Source organism: Papio anubis, chromosome 16, assembly GCF_008728515.1.
Source record: "Papio anubis isolate 15944 chromosome 16, Panubis1.0, whole genome shotgun sequence".
NCBI lineage: Eukaryota > Metazoa > Chordata > Mammalia > Primates > Cercopithecidae > Papio > Papio anubis.
This window is the reverse complement of record NC_044991.1, coordinates 77564399-77588555: the sequence shown is the minus strand read 5'-3', so window position 1 is coordinate 77588555 and position 24157 is coordinate 77564399. Positions and strand designations below refer to the sequence as shown.

The 24157-nt window shown below is 51.2% G+C and overlaps 1 long non-coding RNA gene across 1 annotated transcript; it reads right to left on the bottom strand.

Annotated features, from left to right (window-relative positions):
• Positions 1-289: 289 nt before the first annotated feature.
• On the bottom strand, positions 290-24157 carry LOC108580822. Its single transcript, XR_001892361.3, has 4 exons — positions 23586-24157; positions 15864-16012; positions 2482-2690; positions 290-1629 (listed from the first exon to the last, which is right to left on the bottom strand). It is a non-coding gene; the product is annotated as an uncharacterized LOC108580822 (long non-coding RNA).

The window sequence follows — 24157 nt, the reverse complement described above, 5'->3', positions numbered from 1 at the left end:
TTTAAGCAGGGAAGGGACATGACTTGGTTTGTCTTTTGTTTTTGTTTTTTTTTTTTTGAGATGGAGTCTCACTCTGTCACCCAGGCTGGAGTGCAGGGGTGCGATCTTGGTTCACTGCAACCTCTACTTCCTGGGCCCAAGCGATTCTCCCACCCCAGCCTCCCGAGTAGCTGGAATTATAGGCATGCCCCACCACGTCTGGCTAATTTTTGTATTTTTAGTGGAGAAGGGGTTTCATCATGTTGACCAGGCTGGTCTCAAACTCCTGACCTCAAGTGATCCACCCACCTCAGCCTCCCAAAGTTCTGGAATTACAGGCGTGAGCCACTGCACCCGGCCAGTTTGTCTTTTGAAATATTTCCTCTGACTGTGTGGATTGAGTGGAGCAAAGCTGGAAGCCAGGAGACCAGGGAGGAGGAGCTCACTGCCACAGTTCAGGTGGGCAAGGACAGTGGCAGCCTGCACCTCGGTGGTAGCTGTGAAAGTGGCAACAAGGGCACGGATTTGGGATGTATTTGGCAGTCAATGAGCAAGAGTTGGGATGGATGGGATTGTGGGGTGAGGGAAACAGGAGCCAAGGGGCCACCGGGACCTGGTCTGAACACCTGCGTGGAGGGCAGCTCTATTTCCTGAGCTGGGAAGACAGGCGGGCAGGGCTGGGGTTTTAGGAGGGGAAATAAATGGAGTATTCCGCTTGGTGAAGCTTAGGGGCCTGCGTGAAACCTACATGGAGGTGTCAGCTCACCAGCTGGGCATTGTAGTCTAGAGCACAATGTAGTTCTAGAAGCAATGTCCCTCTGTCGCAGTGGCAACCCCAAGTAGGGGGCTGGGGGGATTCTGGGAGGGCCTCACAGTGTACGGGTCCTGAAGTACCAGCAGAAGAAGCACGTGGTGAGAGAACCGTGGAGGAAAGGCGGCCCAGGAGGAGGGCACAGCAGGGCCAAAGGTCTGGAAGCAGGGCAAAGCATGTTCTTTTTGGAGGGGTTCCAGTGGTGGGAAAGAAGGCTAGAAAGGCAGAGGACAGATCACAAAAGGCAGCTTCTTTCAGCCGAAGGAGGCTGCAATGTACCCTCAGGGCACTGGGTTGAATTATAAGCAGGTGCAGGCCAGGAGAGCACTTCACCAAGGAAACACCACATTGACTTTGCGCCTTGGGGTGCCCGGGCATGCAAGCCTCTATCCTCTTCTGCCCGCTGGGCCCCCAACACCCACCCCAGCATAGACAGCATAGCGGCCTCCAAGTCAGCCCAGAGCCTTTGCCAACCCAACCAGTTTCTTGCAGATTTTTTGCCCATGAACCAGGAAAACAAAGTAACCCCAAGAGCAGGAAGAAGGATCAAGGGAATATTCAGGGATGTTGGTGTCTGAATTTCCATCAACAGGAAGGCCCAGGAGGTTACCTCCTGGGACAGGGGGTGACTGAGGAGCGCACGATATGGTGTGGACTTAAGTGTTGACGGGGTCTTCGTAACCAGTCCTCTTGGCAGGGAGACGGGGGCATGAGGCGCAGCTCTGCAGCCTGGCCCTGTCTTCTCTTAGGGCCGGAGTTCAAAGGCAGGTTTTTCTGCCACACATCTGCTGGGTGATATCAGGCAAATCATTCCTCTTTGTGAACCTCGATTTTCTTATCTGTAAAAGGGAATCATAATGGCACCCATAAGGGCATCATTCACCTTCCTCCAGGAATTGTTGGGGGGTGAAGTGAGATTTTTTAAAATGTCAATAATTTAGCCCACTGCCTCACACCTGCTAGACTCCCAATAAATGCCAGCTGTCAATCATTATTTGCAAAGTTCTTATTCATTATTGAGTACTTACTGTATGCCAGGCTCTGAGCTGTGGGGACTATCTAATTCAGGCTTCCTTCCCTCCCCGTGTGTAAGGACTGTTATGATTTCGCAGGCAGGGAAGCGGAGCCTGCAGGTGTTGGCCTGGCTTGCCCACAGTACATTTGCTAGTAGGGGACACAGGAGGGGTTTAAACCCAAGTCTAACCTCAGAACCTGCTGTCATACTCATTCTGTGTTCTGACTGCTTATGAATGAATCAGGCTCCAGAATTTTGGGAAATAGTCGTCGTCTGCGTGACCCCCCAAATCTAGCCACACCCACGGGGACCCTTGCTCTTCCCGGAGCCAGCCAGCTCAGGCTACACCCTTGACCTGGGGTGTAGTAGACGGTTGCTGTTCCAAGGCAGCCAAGGGCCTGGAGAAGCAGAACCACCCTGGGCCAGCCTGGGGCCTTCCTCTTGAATCAGGAGTCCAGCTGGGCACCCGTGTCCCATCAATAAACGTGCCCAAAAATAGCTTGCTGGGCCCCACCAGAGCAGGAGGACCAGGACGTCCTGTTCCCGCAGGCTCTGGCCAGAGAGTGACAGTGTACTTGGCCTTCCCGGTCAGAGGCTGCTGGAAGGGAGGGCAGAGCTCACCCTGCCCAGGGCCTTGTGGGAGTGAGCTGTGCCCCTGGGTACAAACACCCCCAACCTCAGACATTGTGGAGCTTCTGAAATGTGCTGCTCGCGAGGCAGATGACTGTATGTGGAGCTGGCCAACGTCTTAGTAGACAGGCTCCCGGGGAGAGAAGGCCCACAGGCTCTGGAGTCTGATAGATGCGAGTTCAAATCCCAGCTTGGACGTTTCATAGCTGTGTGACTTCAGGCAAGTCCTTCTCTCTGAGCCTTGGTTTTTCTCACCTGAAAAATGGGGGAAAAGCTTTCATAAGGCTATCGCTGTGATTCAGGGAGTTTACGTGTACAAGGAATAGTTTGTAGACTTTGCTGGTTTCTTTATGATCGTCTCCACTTCCCACCTGCAAGATGTTAAACCCAGCAGGGAGTGCAAGGACCTTTGTCTGTTATTTCTGAGGAACTTCAGTGCACACAGGATGTGTTCAGGCTACTTGCTGAATGAATAAATGAATGAATGAAAGTGTCAGGCACATAGCAAATGCTCAAAAACTCTCAGCAATTCGCATTGTTAATGGGCTTGAAAAAGAGAAACTTGGGCATTAGGTGTGACTGATAAATGGTATTGGTGAAGATGCGGAAGGAGCTTGAGGGAGCGGGGGAAGGACACGTGTCATACACAAAAGGACAGGAGGGACACGGAGGGCGAACACCGGGCAGAGGGCTAAGCTGCCTGAAGCTGGGAACCCCAGGGAGTGTGGACGCTGGTCTGGATTCTGGGTCGGGGATGGTGGACATGAAACTTCTTGGGAAAACATCCCTCCACACAGGCAGGGGGTCCTCACTGGTCTTGCACGGGTCATCCCCATGCACTTGTGGGAGCTCCATGGCTTCTGCGTCTGAGGAGCTGGTTGGAAGGGGAGGTGGCGTGCAGGCTGACAGCTCAATGCTTCATATTCATAATAATCACAGCGACAAGACTGACTTGCACTGACACAGCCCTTCCTGACGCCAGGCACTGACCTTCACGCGTACTGATGCATCCAATCCTCAGAACCACCCCAGGAGGTGGCTGCTATCCTTATTCCCATCTTACAGATGCAGACACTGAGGCTCAGAAAAGTGGCGAAGGTTGCCCAAGGTCACACAGTGAGGGGCCGAGCCCAGGTCGACCTCTTGACGTTTCCACTCTCTCCAGCACTCCAGCCATCTGTGACCACATCCACCTCTCCAGGCACACAGGCTCCCTCTCAGCGGGGCCTTCCTGGGTGGATCCTCTTTGCAGCACTCAACCCAGCCGTTCAAGGATGCCAGCATCAGCTTCCTTGGGCTTCTCCTCAGATGACCCCAACTCAGGGAGCTTCCTTCGACCTCCCCCTGTCCCCAGGCCCCTGCTGTCCCTCACTGGGCTGTGACAGCCTAGGCACGCATCTGTCTCTACAATCTTTTATTGTTGTTGTTGTTGCTGTTTTGTTTTGTTTTTAAGACGGAGTCTCGCTTTGTCCCCCAGGCTGGAGTGCAGTGGCCGGATCTCAGCTCACTGTAAGCTCCCCCTCCCAGGTTTACGCCATTCTCCTGCCTCAGCCTCCCGAGTAGCTGGGACTACAGGCGCCCGCCACTTCGCCCGGCTAGTTTTTTTGTATTTTTTTTAGTAGAGACGGGGTTTCACCATGTTAGCCAGGATGGTCTCAATCTCCTGACCTCGTGATCTGCCCTTCTCAGCCTCCCAAAGTGCTGGGATCACAGGCTTGAGCCACCGCGCCCGGCCGTTGTTGTTTTGAGACAGAGTCTTGCTCTATCACACAGGCTGGAGTGAGTGCAATGGCGCAATCTCAACTCACTGCAACCTCCGCCTCCCAGGTGCAAGTGATTCCTGAGTAGCTGGGATTACAGGCGCCCACCGCCATGCCCAGCTAATTTTTGTATTTTTAGTACAGATGGGGTCTCACCATGTTGGCAAGGCTGATCTCGAACTCCTGACCTCAGCTGATCCGCCTGCCTTGGCCTCCCAAAGTGCTGGGATTACAGGCGTGAGCCACCACACCCGGCCTGTCTCCACAGTCTTAAGCACAGTGGAGGGGTCTGCATTTTTTCGGGAACCAGGTGTCCAGCAGAGAGTGGGCACTACTGGAAACTGTTTTGCAAAATAAACACACTCATGGGTACAAACTGTGTATCAGGAGGAGCTACGACCCTCAGATCTCTCAGGTCCAGGATTGTACCTAGGACAGGCAGTGAGTGGAGGGGAGGCCATGGTCACTGAGTCTCTGGCCACTCCCTGGGGCCCTGAGTGTTATTCCCTGGTCTGCTCACATATGGAGGCAGCATGGCCCCATGGTTAGCATCCAGGCTCCAAGACCCAACCATGTGGGTTCAAATCCCAGCTAGCCGCCAGCCTGCCAGAGGATTCTCGGCAAGTGACTTAAATCCCTGGGCCTCAGTTTACCTATAAGAAAAATAGGGAAAGTGATAGGATTGTTGTGAGCATTAAATGAATTTTTGAAGTTATTATTTATTTATTTTAGAAACAGAGTCTTACTCTGTCACCGTAGTTGGAGTGCAGTGGCTTGATCGTAGCTCACTGCAGCCTCCCGACTCCTGAGCTCAAGTGATCTGCCTGCCTTAACCTCCCGAATAGCTGGGACTGCAGGTGCACACCACCATGCCTGGCTAATTTTTAATTTTTTAGTAGAGATGAGGTCTCACTCTGTTGCCCAGCCAGGGCTCAAACTCCTAGCCTTAGGCAATCTTTCTACCTCAGCCTCCCAAGATGCTGGAATTACAGGTGTGAGCCACTGCATCTTACCTAAATAATTTTTTGTGTGTGTCTGTTTTTTTGAGACTGGGTCTCACTCACTCTGTCACTCAGGCTGGGGTACAGTGGTGAGATCTCAGCTCACTGCAGCCTCAACCTCCAGGGCTCAAGCAATCCTCCCATCTCCACCTCCTGAGTAGCTGGGACTATAGGTACATGCCACCACATGTGGCTAAGTTTTTATTTTTTGTAGAGATGGGGGTCTCACTATGTTGCCCAAGCTGGTCTTGAACTCCTGGCCTCAAGGGATTCTCCCACCTTGCCTCCTAAAGCACTGGGATGAGCATGAGCCACTGCACCTGGCCTAAATGAGTTTAATTCATAGTTAACACCTGGCTCTTGCCAAGTGCTTCATCAGTGCTAGTGGATATTATTGTTTTAATCATTACTATTATTAGGCAAGGCAGATTATGTAGGATCCTAAGCAGCAAGTTTCGTCTTTGTCTTGGGCAGCAGTGGGCAGATTCAAAAGCCTGCTCTGGGTTGGTTTCAATGACAGTGAGAGAAGTGAGAGGAAGTAAGAGGGCGACGCTAACCGTGGTGGCACCTAGCGCATGTGCCGTCAGGGCTCTGCCCCACACCTTCCCTGTGCCATTGACTTCACCCTCACACACAGCCCCCACCTAACAGAAGTCTCTGCTTACCCCCTTTTCAGATGGGAAAGCCCAGGCTCAGCACTCTGTCACCTGCCCCAGGGCACACAGCCAGGGAGTGGCCAAGCCTGGGTTCGAACCCTGGGATGTTCCCTGTTGCTGCTGTAACAGATTACACCACACTGAAAATGACGCACATTCATGACCCTACTGTTCTGAAAGTCAGAAAGCCAAAGTGTGTCTTGCGAGGGGAAAATCAAGGTGCAGGGCAGTATGGAGTTCCTTCTGGAGGCTTCAGGGGAGAATCCATGCCTTGTCTTGAGGCCAGCGGCACTCGCTGGCTTGCACCGCTCCCACCTCTGCTCCCACTGTCACGTCTCTGGGCCCGACCCTCCGCCCCCCTCCTCCCTCTCATAAGGCCCCTGGTGACTGCCTTGGGCCCACTGGATAAGCCAGACTCATCTTCCCATCTCAAGACCCTGAATTGAATCACACCTACAAAGTCCCTTTGCCATGTAAGGTCACGTGTTCACAGGCTCCGAGGATTAGGAGGAGAGCACCTTTGGGGGTCATTATTCTGTCTACTGCACACCTAGAGTCCGTCTCCAATCCTGCCTTTTTGACTTTCCCTGCGAGTGCCCGGGCTGAGGGTGAATGGAGGAGGCCCCGCACGGTGGCGGGAGAGTGGGTGGCCTGGTCTCCGCGCAGGCCTGGGCCTTTATGTGAGGAGGCTTCAAGGCTGGGAGAGTAAGCCCAGGGGTGAGTGAGGACCACCAGGTCAGAGCAAGGGGACTGAATAGGCCTAGGACGAAGCTCCTGCTGACCAGGGCCAGAAAAAAGCAGACCTGGTGGCCAGAGAGGCCGACTTTCCAAAAGGAACTGGAAATTCTGGGTTTTGTATGAAATCGCCAATTATTAAACGTTGGCAAATGATTCAAAATGATGAAGGAAACCCACGCAGTGCAGGTTATACAAAACCACACAGTGCAGGTCATACGGAGCTCATCTGAAGCCAGACGAGGCCTGCAGGTGGCAAGCTGGTGGCCGTTAGCCTACCAGGGAGAGAGGGGAAGGCCAGTCCCTGCCGAGGGCAGTGAGCGTCTGGAACATTCGTGAAAGGGTCACCTGAGGAGCTCCTTATGCCTGCTCTGCCAGGTGGGGGAAGCCTGGGCAGCGTGTGTTCAGGAAGGGGACAGCAGGCTTCCCCGAGGGGAAGGCCCAGAGCAAGTAGGGGTGCAGACCAGGCTCAGCTCAGCCCCAGTTCCAGCTCTGCCTTCAGGCAGGCAGGGGGCTGTGAGGCCTTGGACAAATTACCTGGCCTCTCTGTGCCTCCCTTTGCTCTCAGCGGAGGTCAACTCCACAGAGCATCCAGGTTCATGCATTCATTGAACAAATACTTCCACAAATACTTGCTGTATGCCAGGCTCTGGGGACTCGGGAATGCGCAAAGCAGAGCAAGCCCCTGCCTCCAGGGTAGGCGGACGGGGCGTGGATGTGGAATTGAGGCTGGACTTTCTTTCTAAGGAAGGAGTCAAGAGCAATCAGCTCTTCCCCTGCTGACAACCGTTTCCATTGCCTCATCCTAGAAGTAGTTGTGGCTTGTGACTTTTGTTCATTCATTGAGCACCAACTGAATGCCGTGTATTCTATCCTCAAAACCTATAGGGTTGGTGTTATTATGGCCTCATTTTACAGGTGGAGAAACTGAGGCCAGGCACACAGGTCACACAGCCAAGAGGGAGGCAGGGGTGGGAGGGTGGAGGTACCCCTCACCTCTGCCTCTTCTCCTAAGCCCTCTGCCTCTGAGCTATTTAGCAGAGCCCCTGGGGAAGTTCTTAAAGCCATCAGCTAGGGCCTACCTTGGGGGAATGTGGAGGGAATGTCTTCTGTGTATACTAAACTTTGTCCTGAATTTACCTCCTCTCAACTTCAAGCAGACCCGGTGCCTGACCTTGGCCACTGCATGGCCCTTGGTGCCTTTAGAGATTTCAAACTGATCCTCTTTCATCTTTCCGGACATGAGGCCTGGGTATTTTTTTTTTCTCTCCTCCTGAGGCCATCCTGGGACTCCCTAAGCCATTTTCTAATCACAGTGTCCAATCACAAGCACCTGCTATGTATGCGCCAGGCACCCGATGGGCACAACCTCAGTTAACCTTTAACAATCCCATAAGTCCAGTGCTAGGGCTGATGAGAAACTGAAGTTCGACAGGGCCGAGTCACTTGCCCAAAGTCACACAACCATAAACGAATGGGTTCAAAGCTACACCATTACCCACAGTGCCACACGGCTTCTCTCCACCAACCACTGGGGGGTGGGAGGGGTGCTTCTGCTCTGCACCGAGAACTTCACCCACCTTCTGCTTAATTCATTGCCAGGACAAATCCCTGAGCATTTCGTTTTCCCACAAGTCCCCAGTGTGGGGGCTTCTTCCTGGGAATAGGGGGACTGGGTTTCTAATGTATTTGGGAGCCGCTTTCCAAGCTCCTTTTCTCGTCTCCAAACCCACCCGATTGTTTTGTGTGGGGTTCCACAGTGGGGAAGTTCTCTCCATCTTTTCTCCCGTGGTTGGGAAGGCGAGAAGGGCATTAACGGTGCACGCTGACAGCGGGGTGCAGGGGAGGGCTTTGGCGTCCCGGATTCCAAATGCCAAGGGAAGGCCTGGTCAGGAGGGTGGAGTTGCCCAATTAGAACTTGGCTGGTTCTTATCAGTTCTGGAGCTCTGTGCTGGGCAGGCGCTGGAATCAAAGGAGGCCAGGGCTGTTTATTTACTTTCTCCCCTCCTTTTTGGCAAAAGGAGATCAAAGGTAAAAGCAAATCCTCTGCTCTGCACGCCTCCTCCCTTCGTTTCTTCCTTTTTCTTTCCTCCCTTAGAAGCCTGAGAACTAAAAGCTGTAGATGTGAAGGGAAGGTTTTTGTCATCACCACTGTTTCCCTGCCACCGAGTCTGCACTGGGCTAAGAATTTTGCAGAATGGCACAAATCTCTGCAACTAACATGATGTGTGACAGCTCTTATTATCCGCATGTGGCAGAGGAGGAAACTGAGGCACTGAGAGGGGAAGTCACTCTTTTAGAGGTTGCTCAAGCCTCTCTAGCTTCTAGCTCCATGCTCTTTTTCTTTCTTTCTTTTTTCTTTTTTAGAGGCAGGGTCTCGCTCTGTCACCCAGGCTGGTTTTGAACTCCTGACCTCAGGCATTCCTCCCACCTTAGCTTCCCAAAGCGTTGGAATTACAGGCATGAGCCACTGTGCCCCGGCCCAGGTCCATGCCCTTAATCATGCCTTAAGCCATATCCCTCCTCTAAATAAGCATTTCCACTAAGAAAAATGAAAATAGTACAAAGGTGGCTAACAGCAGAAATCCAGCTTCAAAGGTTCCCTGAGTCCCATTGTTGTATAGTGAGTTCAGAGGCTACGAACGCCCAAGCAAGACACCCAGATGATTAAAGGCAGTCAGGTGGGATGCAGTAGGGAGTGGTAGAGACTGTGGTGAAGTGGAGAGTCCCCAAGACGCAACTGAGCATCAATCCATGGCTGCCTTGTAAAAATGAGGGTCCAGTGTGGTCGGGACTTTTGGACAAGCCAGACGTTTTATGTGAAATCTCTGGATTTGTCGTAGAAGATGGGAGTCCATTTGTATTTTTTGCTGATAGTGGGCTCTGCTGGGGTCCTGGATTAAATATTCCATTTTCCCAGTGAGTTGAAATATTAACTTTGTCCTGATCCTTCCCATTGTTCTTTTATGTTGTACCTTTTTCTTTGTGAACTCAAAGATTGTTTTATCCAACTAAAAAGACCCGTGGGTCACTACTTTAAATTTCATTAAGTTTATATATGTTGGCAGAATTGTCATCTTAAGGATGTGAAATCTTCCCATCCAATTATTCTCATCTTATTTGGTGCCCTTTGGGAGCATTGTTTAAGTTTTCTTCCAAAATGTCTTGATTTTTAAAATAATGCCAAAATTCCAAGCTGTTTGAACTGCATGGGCCAAGCAGCACCTCCTGGGGGCTGTGTTTGGCCCAGGGGATCCCTGTTGCCCCCTGAAATTCAGGGCAGCCTCACCCCACGGGGCAGACTGAACACGCTGTCATTCAAAGATAACCCTGTCCCAGGCGGGGAGATCTCCAGCGCCAGAGAACTGGGGGCAGGCTGGGCTGGGAAACTCTGGGATGTTCACTGCTTAACCCACTCTGTGGGAAGCCAGGATGCCCACTTCCTTCACACTCAGCCAGATAAGCCCGCCGAGGCCGTGCCTTCCTGCTGAGGCTCCTGCCAGCTCATTTTTGACCAGCACTTAAAACAACAATTAAAAATAACTCATATGGTGTGCTTTGCTTTTTAAAAAGCAAAGCAATTTTTTTATTTTTTATTTTTATTTTTGAGACACAGTCTAGCTGTCACCAAGGCTGGAGTGCAGTGGCATGATTACGGCTCACTGCAGCCTCGAAATGTTGGGTTCAAGCAATCCTCCCACTTCAGCCTCCAGAGTAGCTGGAACTACAGGCAGGTACCACCACGCCCTGCTAATACTTTAATTTTTTTTAATACAGATAGGGTCTCACTATGTTGCCCAGATGGGTGTTGAACTCCTAGACACAAGCGATCCTCCCGCCTCAGCCACCCAAAGTGCTGGGATTACAGGTGTGAGCCACCTTGCCCAAAGTACATTTTTAAAAGATAAGAAAACACCTTCCGTTGGTCCAGGAATATGTATTGAGATCCTCTAGTGCCAGGCACTGGGCAAGGCTCTGGGGACGGGGTGAAGTTCCTGCTTTTGTGGGTCTGATGCTTTAGCAGGGAACACAGGTGGTAAGCCCAGAAACAGATGAAAAAATACGGTGCATTTCAGCGATGGTCAGGGCATAAAGAGATAAATAAGGTGAGTGGAATAAGAGAGACTGGAGGGCCACCTTAGGCAAGAGCTTGGGGAGGGCCTCTCAGCAGAGGTGACATTTTGCCGAGACAGGAATGACGAGAGAGAGACAGTGGTGGGACTCCTGCCTCGGTGGTCACTCTGATACCCAGGAAACCACCGGGACTTTTGGGCATTTAACCGGCCAAATATTTTTGCCTAATTATATTTTTATATTTTGTTATTTATTTATTTAATACATATATTACATGTTTGCATTTTCTGAAAACCGAAAGTGGCCATGCAGTGTTTTATAACTGCCTATTTCTCCTACTTGAGGCCTCAGTTTCCCCATCTGTCAACTGGAGATGTTCTCAGTAGCTACCCCACGTGAAGGCAAAACACAGGCCGGAATGAGGATTTACTAAGGAAATGACCTGTGGAACACAACGGATCCAAAAGTGAGCAATTATTGGTATATTTTTAATTATCATTTTATTATTATTTTTATGAGTCCCAGGAGGTGGAGATTGGCACTTCCATTTTCTAGGTGAGATTTTTCAGGCTCAGAGAGTCACACATCAAAGACTGAGATGCGAGCAGCTGGACCGAGGGTAGGACGGCATTCCTCTGGCCCCCAGCCTCCATACAGTGAAACCTCAGCCAGATAGAGCCCCTTTTTCTTGGGAGAGGAAGTCGAGGCTGAAACCAGCAGCTTCTTTTCGGTCGTTTTTTTCCCTTTCTGCAATGTTTGTTTTTGTGAACATCACACTTATCTGATGTCACAGGTTTTGGGAACCTAAACCACAGACATAAATACATTGTGTTGTGCTTTGAAGGACTGTGCAGCGAGATAAGTGAGTTTGGTGATGGAGGGGCATAGAGAGTGCATGGATGCAGGTTTTTTTTTTTTTTTTTTTTTGGCAGAACTAAGAACGTCATGTTTGTTCTTGGGTTCAAAGACGTCAGCATCTTTGGCGGGAGCTGGGCCACCATCGCCCGGACCACGCTGGAGTGCTAAGTGCTCACATCCTCCCCAGCACCATCCTCAACAGCCAGAAGGCAGGCACAGGGGAAAACCCACCAGCTATACCAGCACCACAGCGTCCACACCCGCCGAGGATGCTGCACAAAGGCCCGTGGACCGGGGTGCCTGGGGGCAGGGCATGCCGGGCACCGTCCATCTTCTGGCAGGTTCTGGTTAACCCGAAAATCCTGTTTGGTTTTCCTGTGTCTTTTGAGAATGTCACTCAAACCCCTGAATCCTCTCTGTGATCTAAGTGTTAGGAGGCCTGCAAAACCCCGCTTCCTGCTGCAGACTTCTCCGCTTCCTGGCCCCCATGAAGACTGTTCTCCACATGCAGCCCGAGGGATTCTGTAAAAATCAAAGTCAGGGCAGGTCCCTCTGCTCAAAACCGTCCTATGGCTCCCCACTTCACTCAGGGAAGAAGCCACGCCCATACTGTGGCCTCCTCCACCTCTCACACTCACTGCACAGGCGGCCACCAAGCCCCTTTCTACCCCAGCACCTTTGCACTTGCTGCCCCCTTACTTCATTGCGATCCCTTCTTAGCAGAGAGGCTGACTCTGAATTCCCTCCTGAAATAGCGACCCTTCGTAAATAATTCTCCCCGTGCCTTGCCTTATTTGTCTTCGTATCTGTTCGTCGCTACCTGACATGTTAGATATTTATTATTTTCTCTCTTGCCATTGGGCCTATGTTCCTGGGGTCTCTCGTCTTTCTCCAGTGCCCAGAGGCTGACTGGCACATGGAGTGAGCGCAATCATTTCCTTTTGTGTGTGAATAAATGAAAGAATCGTGGACCTGACCACTTCACACCAAGGGGTTCAGCCCAGGTCTCTGGGACAATGAGAATTCTGAAGGATTTTCCCCTGGGGATTGACAGAACCAATTGCTTTGGGAGAGATCACTGCAGCTTCTGAAAGAAGCCACCTGTCCCACGAGCGCATGCACCATATGGAATACAGACAACTTGATATCAGTGCCTCCCTCCTTGGGGTGGTGGTGTTTCAGGAATTAAATCAGGAAATATTGGGATGAGGCTTAGCCCCGTCCTTGGCGCACAGGAAGTCCTCAGCCGGTGGTCATGATCAGCATCAGCTGTAGACGACCATGGAGACAGGTGGGCTCGCTAACATCCAGGTTCCCTGATTGGGCAGCTGCATGGAGGGGGTTGTGTGCCGTGGGAATAAAGGAGGAGGGAGTTTGAGGTGGGGCTGAGGCTGAGGGTGCTGAGGTCAAAGCAGAAGAAAGATCTGGGGGTTCTGTGAGATGTTCAGATGGCATGCCCCGTTGGCAACTGGACTCAGGAGAGAGCCCACTAATGGATTTGGGGGTCATTGGTGCCAACGTGGTGACTGAAAACTAGAGAATGGTTGAGATGGCCCAGAGACCACACATAGAGACAGAAGAGAAGAGCTGGGACGGAAGGCTTAGGGCCCCACAGTGTTTGAACGGAGAGAGAAGAGGAACCCATAAAGGAGACCAAAACAAAGTCAGAGAGGTCGGAGGAGCATCAGCAAACATCGATGATAAGGAGGACAGTCGCCCATGTGACTCTGTGGTTCCCCCCACAAAAGCGTATTTGCCTGGCCTTGACTTCAGTTCAGTCATGGGACTTGCTTTTGCCAATAGCATGAGATGAAGGTGACAGTGTGTCATTTTGAGACCAGGCTTTAAGATCTCTCGCATGTGGCCGGGTGCGGTGGCTCATGCCTGCAATCCCAGCACTTTGGGAGGCTGAGGCAGCGGGCCACAAGGTCAGGAGTTTGATACCAGCCTGGCCAACATAGTGAAACCCCATCTCTACTAAAAATACAAAACAGCTGGGCCGGCGTGGCTCACACCTGTAATCCCAGCACTTTGGGAGGCCGAGGCAGGCAGATCATGAGGTCAGGAGTTCGAGACCAGCCTGGCCAACATGGTGAAACCTGCCTCTACTAAAAATACAAAAATTAGCTGGGCGTGGTGACGTACACCTGTAATCCCAGCTACTCAGGAGGCTGAGGCAGGAGAATCACTTGAACCCATGAGGCAGAGGCTGCAGTGAGCAGAGATCCGCGCCATTGCACTCCAGCCTGGGTGACAGAGCAAGACTCCATCTCAAAAAAAAAAAAAAAAAAAAGAAAGAAAGAAAGAAACACAAAACAATTAGCTGAGCATTATGGCACACACCTGTAATCCCAGCTACTCAGGAGGATGAGGCAGGAGAATCACTTGAACCCAGGAGGCGGAGGTTGCAGTGAGTCGAGATCACGCCACTGCACTCCAGCCTGGGCGACAGAGCAAGACTCCATCTCAGAAAAAGAAAAAAAGGTCTCTTGCATGTTTCCACGTGGCTGTTGTGCCTGTGCCCCCACTATCAACAGCCATGCCCAGAATGGCCCATTGGTCCCAGGAGAAGGATGAGGGACCCGTGAGGCAGAGCAGAGCCAGCCCAGGCAGGACAGCAGACCTCCAGCTGAACAGGAAATATATTAATGGGTCCAGCCAAGGTCCACCAACCTGCAACCAACTCCCTATTTAAGAGAATAAAAGGTTGGGGGTGGTTTCTCAGGCAGCATTCTTGTAGGCACAGGTGACTGATCCATACTGTGACATGGAAATGAAATTGCAGTGAGCTGAACTGAAAAGAGGATGGGACAGAAGAAGTTTTGGTGAATAGAGGTGGAACAGACATCGTCAACTGCCCAACCACAGCTCTTTTCAACTCTCCTCCCTGGTGGGAGAACCCTCTTTTGCTTGAGGGGGCATCAGCACATGGCTATCAAGGAAGGGACCCCCGCCTGAAACTGAGGGGATAAAACAAGTCTCAGGACAGAAGCCCACACACACAGGATGGTAGAATGGAAAAAGAAAGAGAACACAGGTTTTAGAAGATGTCTTTCAGCCATTGTATCAACAGTTCTTGAACCACTGGGGCAGACACTGCTCAGTGCCTGCCCAATGCCCTCGCTCCTTTTCTTCCTTGTTGACAGAACCCTGACTTTATTGGGATGGCAATGAGCCAGCAAAACACTCTCACTCCCCTAGACCACCTTGCAGCCAGGAATGGCCACATGATCCAGTACGACCAATGATATGGAAGCCAAATTTGCCCCATGGGGCCCCCGGAAGAGCTTTCTGAAAAGAGACAAACATGGTGGACACACTGCTCAGCCCTTGTCCCCTCTTCCGGCCTGTAATGTGGATATGAGCTGAGGGTGGAATGGTCATGCTGCAATTATGGCCAACCATGAGGACAGAAGACACAGGTTCGAGATGGCTGAGCAAAAACTGGGAAAGTGGCCAGGTGCGGCGGCTCATGCCTGTAATCCCAGCACTTTGGGAGGCTGAGATGGGCAGATCACTTGAGGTCAGGAGTTCAAAACCAGCCTCGCCAACATGGCAAAACCACGGCTCTACCAAAAATACAAAAAGTAGCCAGGCCTGGTGGTGGGCGCCTGTACTCTCAGCTATTCGGGAGGCTGAGGCAGGAGAACTGCTTGAGCACAGGAGGCAGAGGTTGCAGTGAGTCGAGATTACACCATTGCCCTCCAGCCTGGGTGACAGAGTGAGACTCTGTCTCAAAACAACAACAACCACAAGAAAACTGGGAAAGAACCTGAGCCCCTGGTAGCACCCCTGAGTCACCCCATCAGCTCTGGATGCCTCTGGATTTCTTGTAGCAGGGCACAATATAAATAAACCCTGCCAGGGGTCAGGGTCTGTGTTCCTTGAAGCTGAATGCATGCCTGCCGGAGCTGCCACGCCTTCTCTGCGTTTCTGAATGTACAGGAAGACACACTTCCTTAATGATAAAGTCGTTTGAGTTGAGTTTCCCTGCCCCTTGTAGTTGAATGTGTCCCAGGGAATACCTGGGTTTTGTAGTAAGCTGACTTCTAACAAACTGAGATACGCCTGATTCTAGACTTGAGTGAAATGGGGAAAAGGGAACACTTTTGCCATTCCTGGAACACCCGATGGTGAGACAGAGGCCATGTGATTTCCTGTGCATGTTTCTGCCAAGATCGTTCTGGTCCCTAACTAAGGACTCGGGGTATACTTCCACTTTTGATATCTGTGGACTAATCACATTCCGGTGGGTTTTCTCCCTGGAGGAGGAAGCCAAGGTTCAAGGAGGAAAATTTACTATCCAAGGCACACAGCCAAAGCTAGACTTAAACCCAGGTCTACCTGACTCTGAGACGATCCTTTCTTCTCCTTTCTGGGTTCCTGTCTCCTCATCAGTAGAATGAAGAGATTATTCAAGATCAAAGCTTTTCAAACATTTCATTTCAAAGCAGGCAAAACCCTTTTTACAGCTGAACCTTTACTTGTCCAACCTATAAAAAAAGATGAAAGAGAAACGTCTCTGAGTAAGGAGGGTCAGGCAGCCTGCAGCTCCACCCCAAGCCCCATGGCCCACAGGCACCTCGCTGGAATCCTGAGATTTGGGGGTGCTTTTGGAAAACACCAGCCTAGATCATCTCAAGGCCTTTTGAAAAGTCTCTGATTTTTCAAATATTGCTAAAATGTTGCACAGAAGACAGACACACACACACGGCAAAACACAAACAAAAACGCCAAAAGTTTTCCTTTCAACAGTGCAAATGGGCAGGCAAAATATCCTTCCTCCCATCTCTGACTTGCCGTTTTTTCCCCGGGAAAGTCAGGAAACCAGAGCCTTGTGGCGCTCTGAGAGATGGTCTGTGCATCTACCAGCGAATAGGTAAACACATTCCTCGCTCTCTCCTTAAGACACACACACACACACACACAGACACTTTGTAGCATTCTATAATCACTGTTTTGCATCTCATTTTTCTAGGCTAACGTTACATCTTGGCTGTTGTTTCAAATCAGTACAGATATCTGCTTCATTCACTTCAGTCTCAGCACAGGATTGAAATACTCTTTAATTCACACAGCTACGAAGGCCCCTATTCTTGGATACTCACACTGTTTGGAAGCTTTTGTTATGTCAAAGGATGCTGCAATGAAGGTCCTTATACAATGCATCTAGGTGTACATGTGTTGGTTTAGATCCTCCCTCCCTCCTTCCTTCCTTCTTTCCTTTCTTCCTTCCTTCCTTCCCTCCTTCCTCCTTCTTTCTCTCCCTGTTCTTTTTCTTCTTGCTTATTTTCATTTTCAAATTTTTATTCCACGAACATGCATGGTTTGTGTAATAATTAAAAGGATATGTTGACAGGCCCAGGACTCAAACTTCAGCCAAGTTAGATAACCAGCCCCATGCATGAGCACAGTTCAGAAAGAAGAAACTCCAGCCCCTGCTGCCGAGGCCTGTTTGGCTGGGAGATGGCATCGCTGGAGAATCTCATGCCAAGACCCAGGCCCTGCCTGTTGCGATCGTCCTGGAGAGCAGGGCCTGGGTTCCAGTCCTGGCTGTGCCATGAACTTCCTGGCTGACCCAGGTGAATCACTGTGCTAAGTATGGTACCTTCTCTGGGGAGGCTGATGTTATTAGTCCCACTTCCCAGATGAAGAATATTAAAGACTCTGAGAAATGAAGCACTTGCTAATCTCTCGTACATCAATCAAGAAATCACCCAGCCTGGAAATGTGTCCTGAGTCTTCCCCACCTCCCCTGCAAATATCACCTCATCCACAAGGATTGCCAGTTCTGCCCTCACAAGAGAGCTTCTCCCTTACCAAATCCTCAGCACGGCCTTCGAGGCCCTCTGTGGTCTGCACCCCCACCTCTCCGGCTTCACCCTCCTCCCCATCCCTGCACTGCACTCTTCCCTGGCTCTCTTTGCACCAGTGTGCCAGGCTCATCCCACTGCAGGGCCTCTGCATTTGCTGTGCCCTTTGCTTAGATGCCTTTCCTGCCTTTCCTTCCTAGTGGGCCCAGGACTAGGTTGGGGCAAGTGAGATCTGCAGGGCAAAGCTTTCAGGAGGCTCTCACTCTCAGATGCCAACCTGTGCATGGCTGAGCCTGCGAGCAAGCACCTCCTTCTATCCTGCACATGAGGCATTTCTTGAGCCTCCCCCTCATTAGGGCCGGCCTCCTGGATCTGGCTCTTCTCATGATTGGGGTCTTTGCTTAAATGACCCCTCCTCACAGAGAGTTCTCCCTGACTGTCTTAGCCACGGGCAGCCCTGCTGGTCTCAAGCCTACCACACTGTCTTATTTTCTTCATTGCCCTAATTTCAAAATGTGTGTTTCGTGCCCATGTCTGCCCACTAGATTACAAGTTCTATGAGGGCAGAGACTGTGTCTGCGTCGTTCTCAGATATTTCCCCATTGCCCAGCACAGGGCCAGCACTCAGAAGACAGGCAATATCTGGAGTGAGTGAATGAATGAATGAGCTAGTCAGTGTCAGAGCCAAGGTTTGAACCCAGGTTTGCCTGCGTCCAAAGTCAGTCATCCCGGCCATGACCGAGAAAGGTGAGAGTGGGATCTGATCATGCAGGGGACCTGGGACTATGGCTGTTGTCCCTGCCTGTCCTGCTGGGAACCCCGCATCCCAAGGACAGGTTTTCTGAGGAAGCTTCTAGGCAGGGAGGGGTTTGGCCCCAGTCACCAGGGGCCGCTCTGAGCCTCAGGCCTTCGGTGGGGCCAGCTGTGGCCCCCCTTCTCCGTTCTAGTTTTTATTTTTAGCGTCGAGTTTTTGGGCACAGTAGACTCTCCTTAGGAAAAGTCCAATGAGAGGACAAGGGAGGAGGTTTTGAAATCCGGTGGGAAAGTAGGTCAGGCTGGGTTGCTGGCCAGGCTCCAGACGATAAGGCCTGTGTGGAAGTTTAATAACGTGAGCGGCCATATCCATGACATAATTCATAACTGAGAGGAAATAGCAATTAAGGAGCAATTGTGCAACGCGAGACAAGCCTCCTTCACAGCTCATAAAAGCAGGAGGAGGAAGAGATGACGCTGTCATTCCAGGGCCGCTGGGGGCCTGGCTGGCGGCCTGTGGGGATCTGGGGATAAGTCAGTCTATACCTTGGGGGGTTTGTACTCATCTTTCCTCACCCCCTCAGGACCCAGGGAACTGGGAGGATGTAGAAGCAGAGCAAGCACCTACTATGTGCCTGGCTCAGCTTAGGGCTGGGGTGCGAGCTGTAAAAACGCCAGGTGTTTGGCTGCGGCTGGGAGGTTTGGGCGCAGCTGCACTATTTTGGCATTGCCTTGTCAAAACGGAAAATCACTTTGATTATCAAGTGAACTGTACCTCAGACACCCGATCCTCAGTCCATCTCCCCTGCCCCCACCCTTCAGTGACTGTGGACTTCCAATTTCTCTTGTATTCGTTTTTCTGTGTGGTGGTTCCAAAAGCACCATTTGCTTTTATCATCAGTTTTTAAAAAGCTACTAAATCCACACTGGCCCCTTCTCTGTTCCTTGAGCTGGCCAGGTGTGTGCTATCACCGGCCCTTTGCGCCTGCGGTGGCCTCTGCCCGGGGGTTGCTCTTCCGCTGGAGATCCATGCGGCTCGGCCCTCACCTCCTTTGGGTCTTCACCAAAACGCCAGCTTCCCATGGAGCCCCAACTGACCGATCTTTTTAAAACTGCAAACCCACCTGGCGTTCTGGATCTACTGTTCCTGCTTTATTTTTATCTACAGCACTTACCACCCATTAACCCTCTCCACAGGCTGTTCACTTATTTTGTCAGCTGCTTGTTCCCACCAGTGCCACCAGCAAAGGAATTTTTGTCCATCTTGTTCTCGGCTGCATCCCCAGCCCCAGAATCTGTGCCTGGAGCATAGTAGGTGCTCAGTGAACATTGGTGAATGAATGAATGAAGGTTTGCCCTTGTAACTGACCGCACATGAGATTATAATATGTTGACTTCGTTATTATAAAGCTGACCATTTGCTGGTTTGCTTTGGGGGCGGTCTGAGAATGACTCAAGGTCAAGCCTTCTTGGATGCTGCTGGTGGGAACAGAAGTTGAGGTGACCAGGGCTGGCTCAGCTGGCTTGGGTATTTGCAGCTGACACCTGTTCTGATTGGTCAGGGATCAACTTGGATATCACTGCTCCCCTCTGCCCTTTCTAAACAGCTCCTTGACCACTTCTGTCAAGATTTTAAACACGTCCACCAGCTGACCCCACCTGTTCATGAACATTTTCATGCAAAGGAGCAAAGCTCTGTATGCAAAAGGGATTTCTTGGCTGGGCACGGTGGCTCACACCTGTAATCCCAGTACTTTGGGAGGCCCAGACAGGTGGATCACCTGAGTTCAGGAGTTCAAGACCAGCCTGGTCAACATGGCGAAACACCATTTCTACTAAAAAAGAAAAAAAAAAAAATTTTTCAGGGTGTGGTGTTGCGCATGTGTAATCCCAGCTTCCTGGGAGGCTGAGGCAAGAGAATCACTTGAACCCGGGATGTGGAGGTTGCAGTGAGCCAAGACTGCACCACTGCACTCCAGCCTGGGCAGCAGAGCAAGACTCCATCTCAAAAAATAAAATAAAAAAAGGGAAGGGGTTCTTGCAGAACTTTTCACAACAGCGCATGTGCATACACACACACATACACACTCTCTGACTCCCACAGTCAAGGATACACACATCCCCTCCCCACACTCACTCACACACTCATACAATTAACCATATACACTTATTTTGTCATTCACACACCTGGATGCACACGCATACATGCTCAGCAATGTGCTGGCACACTCAGCCATACACACTGCTCCCTGCCCCACTCCCACACACGGCACACAGATGCCTACTCACTCACACATGCTTAGCCACACACGTGCACACACACGCGCCTGTGCACAAGCTCATTCACCTTCCTAAAATCTTACATTCACATGCCAGACACACAGTCACCTCCATACACACGCACCGCACACAGTCGACCCCACCCTCCAGCCACACCTGGACATACACCCTGCCCCTCTTCCACAGGCCACCACCCCAGTGCGCTCGTCTCCTGGCTGTGTTTTGAGGCGTGGGGACAGATGCCTGGTCAGTGCACGCCCTGACTCCAGCGCGCCTGCCCCTCTCCACTCTGACCTGCTTGACATGGGCAAACGGGACCGGGGCCAGCTCCGAAAGCCCTGGGGTGCATGATGCCCACGTCAGCCCTAACTGTGCTGCCTCAGGGCACGTCTGCCCTGCTCATCTGTCCCTGGGCATCCGCCTACTTCCTCCCCACCAGTGGGTGGGCAGGACTTGCTGACATCAGGTGGTTTCTGGGCCTGCCTGGCACCCAGGAGAGAGGAAGGGAAGCAATCTGTCGCAGCCACAGGAGCCAAGTGAGGAGTCCAGGACAGGCCCCAGGCCTTGGTGAGCCACAGCCCCTGCGGCTGCATCTGACAGGGCTGGGGGCTGGACTGCCCACCCCTTCACCTGCTGGGACATCATGGCCGGAACCAGGCAGCAATTCAAGAGGGACTGGGCTCTCTGAATGACCCCTGAGGTGGTGCTCCTCCCCTTCCCAACCCTGAGAGTAACAGCTACGCGCACCATGCACCATGCATGCTCCATCTCCATGAGTGACTCAATCAGCCCTCATACAGCCTGTGGGGTGGGTGCCGGTATCATCCTTGCTTTACAAATGCAGAAACTGAGGCACAGAGAGGCGAGAGGAATGGCCCAGGAGCAGGACCTGATGCCCAGTGCTCTGGCTCCAGGCCACCGCGCTCTATCACCCCCATCCTCTCCCAGGTGCTTCGCCTCATTTTGGTTTTGGGTTTTTTTTCCTTTAGGGGTTTTTGCTTTGTTCTGTTTTGTTTCTGTGAGTCTCCAACATCCACGGCCCTGCACACCTCTCATCTCTAAGAATCTCCATGAATCCTGGCAACCACCTCACAAGCAGGGCGCCACTATTAGCCCCATTTAACAGATGAGGAAACTGAGGCTTAAATGACCCACTCAGGGGCAGCCAGCAAGGACTAGGCGGAGCCAGAGTCAGGTTTGGACCTGGGTCTGAGATCTCTTTCCACAGAGCCAGCTCATCTGCCTTATGTGGCAGAGACTTTTGATGGACCAGAGGTAGGGAAAAGTCACCAAACTTAGCTCCGGGTTTCTGCTGACCTCAAGAGAGGGGGCTAGAGGGGCACTTGGTGCCATAGAACAGTCAGAGAAATAAGAACAAATTTATGATGATGACAATGACAAACTTTTTTTGTTGCTTTTTAAAATAATTGGGGGCCGGGCACAGTGGCTCCCAGCAATTTGGGAGGCAGAAGCCAGAGGATCACTTGAGCTCAGGAGTTTGAGACCACCCTGGGCAACATAGTGAGACCCCATCTCTACAAAAAGCAGAAAAATTAGCTGGGCATGGTGATGTACATCGGTGTTTCCAGTTACTCAGGAGGCTGAGGTGGGAGGATCGCCTGAGCCTGGGAAGGTCAAGGCTGCAGTGAGCTGTGATTGTGCCACTCCACTCCAGCCTGGGCAACAGAGTGAGACTTTGTCTCAAAACAATAAAATTAAATAAAAATAAAAATTTTAAAAAGTGGGATATGATGAACATGCAATAAAATGCACAGGTCTTATGGGTTTAGTTTGATGAATTCCAACAAATCAACCACCCAAAACAACATTCAAAACATTTCTAACGCCAAGTTCCCTATATCCCTTACCAAACAACTCCCCATCCCTAGCCCAGCCAAGGGAGCCACTGATCTACTTGCTGTCACCAAAGTTTAGTTTTGTTTCATCTAAAGTTTCAAAAACCAGGAGTGTTCTTTCTCGTCTCAACGCAATGCCTGCAAGATTTATTGCATTGTTGCAAATATCATGCACTTGTTCCTTTTTGTGGCTGAGTAGTGTTCCACTGCAGGAGGACATCTGGGTTTCCAGCTGTCATGAACATTCGTGCACACTGAGCACCCACTTGAGACCTGTCACAGTTACAATCCAGTGTCGTTTGCAGGCACTGTGCCTGTTGATCCTCACCACTGGTACATATTGTCCCCACTTTGAGGTCAGAGGAAGTGTGAATGCAGGGAAGTTGGGTGAGAAACCCAAAAACACATAGCTCACAGCAGCCAAGGCAAGATGTGAACCTTGAGCAAGCGACAGATGGGGACCCAAAGGCATGGCAGGTGGTCCCACACCCTGGGGGCACACGTTTGGTGGAAACTGAGCTGGAGCACCTATTGAATTTCTGGTCCTGTTCTAAACACTCTGCATGGACCAACTCATTCAGTCCTCCCAACAACCTGTATTATCCCATTTCACAACGACGGAAACTGAGGCACAAAAAACATGAGTCACATCTCCAGGGTCACACACCTAGTGAGGGTAGAGCCAAATTGGACCCAGGTGGTCTGGCATCGCGGTGCTTCTCTTAACCACATGACTATGCTGCCTCACTAACCCCTCTTCTAACTTGTCCCCTAGTGGGGCAGGCTCAGGTCCTGTCTGCCTGGAGGCATTTCCACTCACGGTTGTCTCCCTTCTCAACTGGGAGCCCCTCAAGTCTGATCAGTTCAGGATCCAAGGGTCTGGTGCTGGGAGAGCAGGGAGGAGGCAGCAGGGTAGAAGGCCAAGAACAAGACTCTAGATTCAGCCTTGGATCCTGGCTGTGCCATTTTTAGGCTGTGTGACCTTGCACCAGTCACTTAACCTCTCTGAACCTCCACTCCCTATAAAATTAAAGCCGATAGCAATAATAATGACCTCATGAGGATTGGGTGAGCTGGGCATGGAAGTAACAGAGCTGACGTTTACCTGCACTTTGCTACCTGCCCAAGGCCTCTCAGTCCTCAACCCAGGCTCACAGCAACCTTGCAAAGCAGATGCTGTTTAATCTCCATCTTACAGACAAAGAAACTGAGTCTCTAAATACTATCTCCAAGCTAAAAGCCTCTAAACATACATTTCCTGCCTTGAACTCAGTCTTTAATATCCAGGTACAACTCAATATGCCTCACAGGCATCTCAGACGTCCCAGATAAGAAACCAAACTCCTCCTCCAGCAGGATCCTACCTCTCCTGCATCGTTTTTGCCTCTGAAAGTGGCACCTCTCTCCTTCCAGGGGCTCAGGCCAAACACCTGAGTGTACTCATTGAGTCTTCTCTTTCTGTAGCCTCTGCCCCACCACCTCCCATCCACAACCTGCATCCAGGATCCCCTCACCCTCCAAGCTCCACAGCCCCGCCCTGGCATGAGTGTGTGTGCTTGGTTTGTTGCCATGGCTTCCAAACTATCTCCCCCATTCTACCATTGTCTTGCTACCCAAAGGAAGTCGGATCACGTCTCTGCTCTGCTCAGCACCCTCCTCTGCTTCCCATGTCACCCAGAGTCAAAGAAAAGGTCCTGGCAGTGTCCCTAAATCCCGTGTGGTTGTACACCCCATCTCTGCCTTTCTGACATCTTCCCTCCAGCCACACTGGCCTCCTCCCTGCTACTGGAACACATCAGGCACACGGCAACCTCAGGACCTTTGTACTTGCTGTTCCCTCTTCCTTAGACTCTGCTCTGAGAGAACCTCCCTCTCTCGCCTCCTCCAGGTCTTCCCCCATTTTCTTTTTTCTTTTTTCTTTTTTTTTTTTTGAGAC